The sequence below is a fragment of the Jaculus jaculus genome, chromosome 1 (assembly GCF_020740685.1).
Source record: "Jaculus jaculus isolate mJacJac1 chromosome 1, mJacJac1.mat.Y.cur, whole genome shotgun sequence".
NCBI lineage: Eukaryota > Metazoa > Chordata > Mammalia > Rodentia > Dipodidae > Jaculus > Jaculus jaculus.
In genome coordinates this window covers 257,607,348-257,616,357 of record NC_059102.1, presented here as the reverse complement: position 1 = coordinate 257,616,357, position 9,010 = coordinate 257,607,348, and the positions used below count along the sequence as shown (strand labels likewise).

At 43.6% G+C, this 9,010-nt stretch overlaps 1 pseudogene; it reads right to left on the bottom strand.

The window, feature by feature from the left end:
- Positions 1-8,045: 8,045 nt before the first annotated feature.
- LOC123457804 lies at positions 8,046-8,167 on the bottom strand (annotated as a pseudogene).
- Positions 8,168-9,010: the final 843 nt, after the last annotated feature.

The following is a 9,010-nucleotide window of genomic DNA, read 5'->3' as shown; positions in this document are numbered from 1 at the left end:
GAACCCAACCCTTGCTGTAATTCTGTAGCCATAAAACACTGCTGAGAGAAAAAGGAGGGCTTGGGTGGAAGCCCACCTGGGATCCAATGTCTGCACTGTGATTTCACCTCTCACGTTAAAACTGCTGGATGAAATCATGCTGGGATGTCTGTTCACTAGTAACAGCCCTGGTGTTGCGTTCACTTCACCCGTACACTCATTTTAGGACGCAGACACATTCATAACCCCCATTTTACAGAGTCCGAAACTGACGCACAGAGATAATTTACAGGCCCAAGGCCACACAGCAACGAAATTGTGAAGCTGGAATTTCAGTTCAGGACCATCATACCTAACCAGGCTAACACCTTGGTGACCTCGACCTCCACCCCCACGACCTCAGGAGTGCCTGAACGCACTTCTAAAGTCACCATGCTCCGCTCATGACACCGGATGTTTCTCTTGTCCTCAGGATGGTTCCCTGCGTTCTTCCGTGAACTTCTTCCCCGAGAGGGAAAATGAACTCACTGTGTCCTGACACGGCAGAGCTCTGCAGAAGGGTTTCTTATGTGCCTCAGGAAGAGTGTTCCATTGTGGCATTGTGGTTACCATGGCACCTCCAAGCAAACAACTAAAAATGGGGACATAGAAGCTAAGACGAAAGCCTGTTGTTACCTAACCTTGGCAGAATATTCTGGAAGGCACTCTCCAGGATGCCTTAGAAGCCATCCCTTTTGCTAGATGACAACGTTTTCTTCTATGTTGATTGTGATTGTGGTTTGTGTCCTGCTCGTCACCCACCCTGGATCTACACCAGCTGCCTGATGAGGGTGCACTTGGAGTTCCCAGTTCCTGTTAGCTCTCACCTTCTCAGCTGGGGTTCGGGGGGTGTCTTTGAGACCAGGCAATGTCAGACCAAAGAAACTACTGCAACCAAGTGTAGCTTAGTGAGCCAGTGAGTTTACTAGGGATGCTTAAAGGAGCAGGAGTGAGGTGTTCCAGGAGCATAGGTGAGAAGTTACTCACAGGAACATAATTGGCCTGGGCAGCTACATAACCAAGGAGCCCACTTCAGCATAGGAGAGGTCTTGGGAAAGCTGCATTGCTGGAGTGGTCTACAACAGTCAATCTCCCACCTTCTAAACACTTTAGCGCTTCCCAAGACCATGTGCAGCTGAAGAAGAAGGCATGAGAGAATATCTGGAACCACAGTGAGGGTTGGTGACCTCCCCCCCTTCTGCTAGGTTAATAGGTTCCATCTTGTGAGGGTCCCATGTGGCTAATCACAGTTGCTCTGACTTCAGTATGGCAAAGACCATGTCTTTCCCCCAAGGACAGATTTCCCCAATAGGGATGCTAAGGTCAACACACAAGAACCTTTACCTCCAAACTTCTCTTTAAAATTTTCCATTAAAAAAAAAAAGCCTCAGGAAACCAGTGGAGAATGTTCTAGGTCAGACAGGAATGATCCAGCCTCACATATGGTAAGGAAGACTCAGAATTGTACAGGGACCCAGCAGACCACACAAATGCTCAGCCTTCTCCAGACCACTTAGTAGAGACCATTAGCTTCATGTTAATTCTTGAAATACACACATCATTTTAAATATACTGATTTTTTTTTTTTTATTTTTCGAGGCAGGGTCGCACTCTAGCTCAGGCTGACCTGGAATTCACTCTGTAGTCTCAGGGTGGTCTCACACTCACAGGGATCCTCCTACCTCTGCCTCCCGAGTGCTAGGATTAAAGGCATGCATCACCATGCCTGGCTCAAATACAATATTTTTGTTGTTGAAAAATATCCATGGGTGAAGAGACGGCTCATAGGCTACGCCCACCTAGACACCATTCTTGAATTTAATTCTGTAGGTCTTGGGGATGATGTTCCAGCATTAAAAAAAATACTGATCAGGTTATTTTGTTAGAAATTGTACTTCTGCAGGATGTCAACAGACTACAGTTAACAGAATTTCATTAAGAAAATAAAAGACACAATTAAGAGAAAAAATAAGTGCTTGATAAAGTCACTTTTCATAAGGCTAATTGTAATTTTTTTATATTTATTTATTTATTTATTTGAGAGAGAGAGAGAGGGAGGGAGGGAGGGAGAGAAAGAGGGAGAGAATGGGCACACCAGGGCCTCTTGCCACTGCAAATGAACTCCAGATGCATGTACCACCTTGTGCAACTGGCTTACGTGGGAACTGGGAAAATGAACCTGGATTCTTAGTCTTCTCAGGCAAGTGCCTTAACTGCTTAGCCATCTCTCCAGCCCAGTTGTAATTTTTTTTTTGAGGCAGGGTCTCATTTAGTTCAGGCTGGCCTTAAACTTACTACATAGCTGCACAAAGTTTTTGTTTGTTTATTTTTTCGAGGTAGGGTCTCATTGTATCCCAGGCTGACCTAGAATTCACTACGTAGTCTCAGGCTGGCCTTGAACTCACAGCAACCCTCCCACCTCTGCGTCCCAAGTGCTGGGATTAAGTCATGTGCCCAAGTGTGAGGACCAGAGTTCAAATCCTCAGAACCCACATAAATGTCAGTTTGTGATCCCAGAAGTCAGGAGGCAGAGACAGGGATCCCAGAGCAAATTGGTAGATTAGCACAATCAGTGAGCTCTGGGTTCAATTTGTCATTAAGGAAGACACCCGACATCAGTCTCTGGCATCCAAACATAAATGTGCACATGCATACACACACACAGACACACACAAGAATAATTATGATACTATTAAAGCCAGGCATGGTGTCACATCCACCTTTAATCCCAGCTCTTGGGAGGCAGAAGTAGGAGGGTTGCCATGAGTTCAAACCCACCCTGAGACTACTTAGTAAATTCCAGGTAAGCCTGGGCTAGAGTGAGACCCTACCTCACAAAACCAAGGGAAAAAAAAAGATACTACTAAGAACATTGAACACACTACCAATTCTAGTTTAATGGGCACTAGCTTAGTAATAGTTCTTCTAAGCCTTGTATTTTGGAGGGCTTATATAAGAAGGACATAAATATATTTCAACATATGAAGGAGCCAGAAACAACACACAAGGCTACAAAGAAGACACACACACACTCACATATAAATTTAATTTCCACTTTCAAAGCAAAATTTAGAGTCCTTGGCTATGTAAAATAATAGGTCTTCAGCAGAGGCAAAAATCAAAGCTTTATATCTATTGGAAATTTAGGGAGGGCTAGAGAAATGGCTTAGCAGTTAAGGTGTTTGCCTGTAAAGCCAAAGGACCCAGATTCAATTCTTCAGGTCCCACGTAGGCCAGATGCACAAAGTGGCACCTGTGCCTGGAGTTCGTTTGCAGTGGCTGGAGGGCCTGGTGAACCCATTCTCCCTCCCCCCATCTCTCTCTCTCTCTCTCTCTCTCTCTCTCTCTCTCTCTCTCTCTGCTCTTTCTTGCTCTGAAATAAATAAATAAAATATATTTTAAAAGCTTAGGGAATAGCATGGGCATACTGCCATCCCAATGGGTATAAAAATCATTTTTAATCATTAACTTGCATCTTCCTGATTACTAATCAGGATGAGAATATTTTCCTGGATATTTATTGGCTATCCCAATGGATGTTTGCATCTCCTGCTTTTGAGGTGGTTTCTTGTAATGGATATGAAGGGATTATTAATATATTCTGAATGTTGTTCACAGTATGTATTATGAATATATTCTACCTCTTTGCAGCCTGCTTTAGATTTATGTATAATGTTTTAAAATAAACACAGTCTTGATTTTTTTCACAGTTATTTTTTTTAATTTTTTTGTTTTATTTTTATTTATTTATTTGAGAGTGACAGAGAGATAAAGAGACAGATAGAGAGAGAGAGAGAATGGGTATGCCAGGGCCTCCAGCCACTGTGAAAGAACTCTAGATACGTGCGCCCCTTGTGTATCTGGCTAACATGGGTCCTGGGGAATCAAGCCTGGAACCAGGATCCTTAGGCTTCACAGGCAAGCACTTAACTGCTAAGTCATTTCTCCAGCCCAACACAGTCTTGATTTTAATGAAGTATAATAAATTTATCTTATACAATCAAAGCCTTTTGTGTTTTTTTTTAAATTTTTTTTTTTGTTTATTTATTTGAGAGCGACAGACACAGAGAGAAAGACAGATAGAGGGAGAGAGAGAGAATGGGCGCGCCAGGGCTTCCAGCCTCTGCAAACGAACTCCAGACGCGTGCGCCCCCTTGTGCATCTGGCTAACGTGGGACCTGGGGAACCGAGCCTCGAACCGGGGTCCTTAGGCTTCACAGGCAAGCGCTTAACCGCTAAGCCATCTCACCAGCCCCCTTTTGTGTTTTTAAAATATCTTTTTTATTACTTTATTGTATTTATTTGAGAGAGGGAGAAAGAGAGAGAATGGATGCACCGGGGCCTCCAGCCTCTACAAATTAACTCCAGGGTCCTTTGATTTCCCAGGCAAGGACCTTAACCACTAAGCCATCTCTCTAGCCACCCCCACCCCATTTATTCTTTCTTTTTTTGGGAGGAGGGTTTCGAGGTAGGGTCTCACTCTAGCCCAGGCTGACCTGAAATTCACTATGTATTCTCAGGGTGGCCTTGAATTCACGGCAATCCTCCTACCTCTGCCTCCCGAGTGCTGGGATTAAAGGCAAGTGCCACCACACCTGACTTAAAAAAATTTTTTTTAAAGAATAACATGGGCTAGGGAGATGGCTTAGTGGTTAAGGCACTTACCTGCAAAGCCAAAGGACCTAGGTTCAATTCCCCAGATCCACATAAGCCAGATGCACAAAGTGGTGCATGTGTGTGGAGTTCGTTTGCAGCGGCTAGAGGCCCTGGCATGCCCATTCTCTCTCTCTCTCTAATAAATAAATACAAATAAAAATATTTTTAAGAAGAGAAAATATAAGGTTATGATTTATAGCTTAATTAAAATAGCATAATGAAACTTTTATAAAGGGGCTGAAAGGATGGCTTAGTGGTTAAGGCATTTGCTTGCAAAGCCAAAGGACTTTCAATTCCCCAAAACCCACCTAAGCCAGATGCACAAAGTGGCACATGTGTCTGGAGTTTGCTTGCAGAGGCTGGAGGTCCTGGCATGCCCATTTTCTCTCTCTCTCTCTCTCAAATAAGTAAAATACTTAAAAGAAATAGCATAAAAGATGGGCGTGGTGGTGCACATCTTTAATCCCAGCACTTGGGAGGCAGAGGTAGGAGGATTGCCATAAGTCTGAGGCCACCCTGAGACTACATAGTGAATTCCAGGTCAGCCTGGGCCAGAGTGAGACCCTACCTCAAAAAACCAAAAAGAAAAAAGAAATAGCATAATACAGTGATATTTGAGCACAGGGGTATTTTTCATTTGTGTTTAATATTTAATAGAGTGAAATTTTAGAAAAGGATGTTTTAACTGTCTGAGGCATTAATGCAAGTGTTTTATCACATGAACTCCACTCAGTATGAAATATGCATGCTTACCTGAAAAAGCAAAGCAAAACACAAATGAATTTTAAGGAAGAGATGGTTAAAGAGAGTCCATTGCATGTAGGAGTTGGATGAAAGTATGACCCATTTCATCATCTGTGTCTGTGCTCTCCTGAGATTATATGTCCCCAGAAGAGTCCCCCCCCCACTGTGGATAAACTGATCACAGTAATAGAATGGACTGTAGTTAAAAGGTCACCCTTCCATTAAGTGAAGGAGGGAGGTGCTCCACCATGTGGAAGTTTCAACCCATTTCCCCTTTGCCATGGACCTTAGAATAAGTTTTTCAGTCAGACATTAGCCAGACAAAAAATAGATATTTATATCTGGGTGGAGAGAAGGAAACCCAGGAAAGAGGGAAAGTGAAAAAAACAAACAAGAGCTGAAAAGATGGCATTGCATTTAAGGCACTTACCTGCAAAGCCTAAGGAGCCAGGTTCATTTCCCCATACCCACGTAAGCCAGATGCATATGGTGGTGCATGTGTCTGGAGTTCAGTTGCAGTGACTAGAAGAGAGGCCCTAATGTGCCCATTCTCTCTTTCTTTTTTTCTCTTAAATTTATTTTATTTATTTGAGAGAGTGAGAGAGCAGATATATAGAGAGAATGGTCATACCAGGGTCTTCAGCCACTGCAAATGAACTCCAGAAGCACGTGCCACCTTGTGCATCTGGCTTACGTGGGTTCTGGGGGATCGAAACTGAGTCCTTTGGCTTTGCAGGCAAACACCTTAACTGCTAAACCATCCCTTCAGTCCTCATTCTCTTTCTCTCTCCCACTCTCTCAGGTTTTATATGTGTGTGTGTGTGTGTATACACACACACAAAACAGAGGGAAGGAAGGAAAAGGATTTCTATGAAGAGCCAGGGTCTGTCAGCTTCGCTTTACTACAATGAAGTGCCTGAAGCAATTAACTTACAAGGAGTAAAGATTAGTATAGTTCGTGGCTCCAGGGATTTGAGTCCTAGATCAGGAGCCCATGGGTTTGGGCCTCTGCTGAGAGCACATCACAGCACAGCTCAGGTCCGTCTCTAGCCAGGAAGCAGACACACCAAGACGCTGGGATTCCACAGTCACTATGAAAAGTGTGCCTCCAAATGACCCAAAGACAGCTCACTAGGCACCCCATGTCTCATTGCACTGCCCCCCAGAAGCACCATCCTGGGAACCAAACCTTTAACACATGGGCCTTTGGGGAGTATTACCCACAATCAAGTCACAGGAACCAGATAGTAAATATTTTAGGTTTTGTAGGGCTGAGAGGCAAAATTGGAGATATGATGTATTTATATAATTTTTAAAATTCCACAAATTTGTTTGAAAAAAATTAAAGCATAATAATGATTACATTTGTTTTGCAGTTCAGATCTACTGACAAGAATGAAGTTGTTTGGGGAGAGGGAGATTATGTTTCATCAGGATGAAGGACTTCACTTTAGCGAGTAAGGCTCTCTTCCTCTGCCCTCTCCACCAGTCCTAGCTCTTGTCTTTAAAAACAGCAGCAATAGGCTGGGCTTGTCCCATTGGCTGAGGTGTTCCTGTGGCGCTGGCTGGAGGATGAAAGCTTTCCCCAGTTAGACGGATAGGAGGACAAGATTGCATTGGTGTCATTCCTGTTTTTTTCTTTCTAAAATAAAAACTTTTCTTGGGGCTGAAGAGATGGCTTACTGGTTAAGGCACTTGCCTGCAAAACCAAAAGACCAAGGATCAATTCCCCAGTGCCTACATAAAGCCAGATGCATAAGGGGACACATGTGTCTGGAGTTAGTGTGCAATGGCTAGAGCCCCTGCTGTGCCCATTCTTATTCTCTCTCTCTCTCTCTCTCTCTCTCTCTCTCCCTGTTGTCTCTCTCTGCTTGCAAAAATAATAAATAATTTTTTTTTTCTTGGGCTGGAGAGATGGCTTAGCAGTTAAGGTACTTGCCTGTGAAGCCTAAGGACCATGTTCAACTCTATCCAGATCCCATGTAAGCCAGACACACAAAGGTGAGCACAAAGTTGCACATGCCTACCAGGTGGCACAGGCATCTGGAATTTGATTACAGTGGCTGAGGCCCTGGTGCACCAAATCTCTCCCCCCCCCACCAAAAAAAAAAAGAAAGACCTTTTTTTTTTTTTTTTTTTTTTTTGGTTTTTCAAGGTAGGGTTTCACTCTAGCTCAGGCTGACCTGGAATTCACTCTGCATTCTCAGGGTGGCCTCAAACTCAGTGATCCTCCTACCTCTGCCTCCCGAGTGCTAGGATTAAAGGTGTGTGCCACCACGCCCAGCTTAAGAAAGACTTTTCTTTAAAAAATTGGCAAAAATATTTGAACACAGTTTACAGTAGAGCATGCAAGCACACACACATTATGATAATGGTTTCATTCATTCATTTAATCTATCCCTTTTGAACATGTAGAGGACTGGAAGTTGTACACACTCTAATGGGCAGGCAAGTTAGCAGCTCCTAACTGTGACCAAGAGATGAGATGGTTATTCCCTTGACAAACCATAAAGGCAGAAAAAATTCATACTTGAGAGTATTATAATACTTCCTCATACTTGATTTATTTTATTTTATCTGAGTTTATAGCTTAATGTGGTGGTGGTGGTGTTGGTTTTATTCTTCAATTATATAGTCAGTCAAAGGAAATATGTATCCCATGGTCTCCAAAGACCTTAGGCGTGCCAGGTTTACTTCCAAGTTGCTGGTTCCTGAGAAGTGGCCCCTTGGAGAGGGAATGACTTTGGGTAACTTGTTATCTGTTTTTGTTGAATTAAAATTCTCACAATATATTGGCTGCAGGGATGGCTTAGCAGTTAAGGTGCTTGCCTGTAAAGCCTAAGGACCCAGATCCAACTCTCCAGAACCCACGGAAGACAGACACACCAGGTCACTCATACGCACAAGGTGGCACATGTGTCTGGAGTTTGAGTGCAGTGGCTACAGGCCCTGGTACATCAATTCTCTCCCTCTCTCCTTCTCTCTCACACAAAATAAATAATAAATTTTAAAAAACTTAAAAAAAAATTCACAATATAAAACTAACCATTTTAACTGGTTTCAGTCGCTCAGCCGTTTCCTGGTCTCCCAGTGTCGCTCAGCCCTCACCACTGATTCCCAACATTTCCATCCTCTCAAACAGAATCCCTGTGCCCCTGACCAGTTGTTCCCATTCCTCCAGCTCCCCACCCTGGACACTCATCCATCTACATTGCATCTCTGCATTTCACTATTAAGGGCATGCATCTAAATTGGATCATATAATTTGTGACCTTTTGTGTCTGACTTTTCTTACTTAGCACAATAATTTCAAGGCTCCTGTAGCACATACGTGTTTCTCCCCTTAACTGGCTGTGTGCTATTGCATTGTATAGACGTACTCGTTTATCTGTTCTTGCTTTAAGACTGGTTTCTGGGCGTGGTGTGCACGCCTTTAATCCCAGCACTCAGGAGGCAGAGGAACCCCCACGTTGGACTCTCAAAGTCCCACCTAAACCGGATACAAGTACACAAGGTCACACGTGCACTAGGTGGCACACATGTCTGGAGTTAGGTTACAGTGGCTGGAGGTCCCGTCGCGCCAATTGTCTCT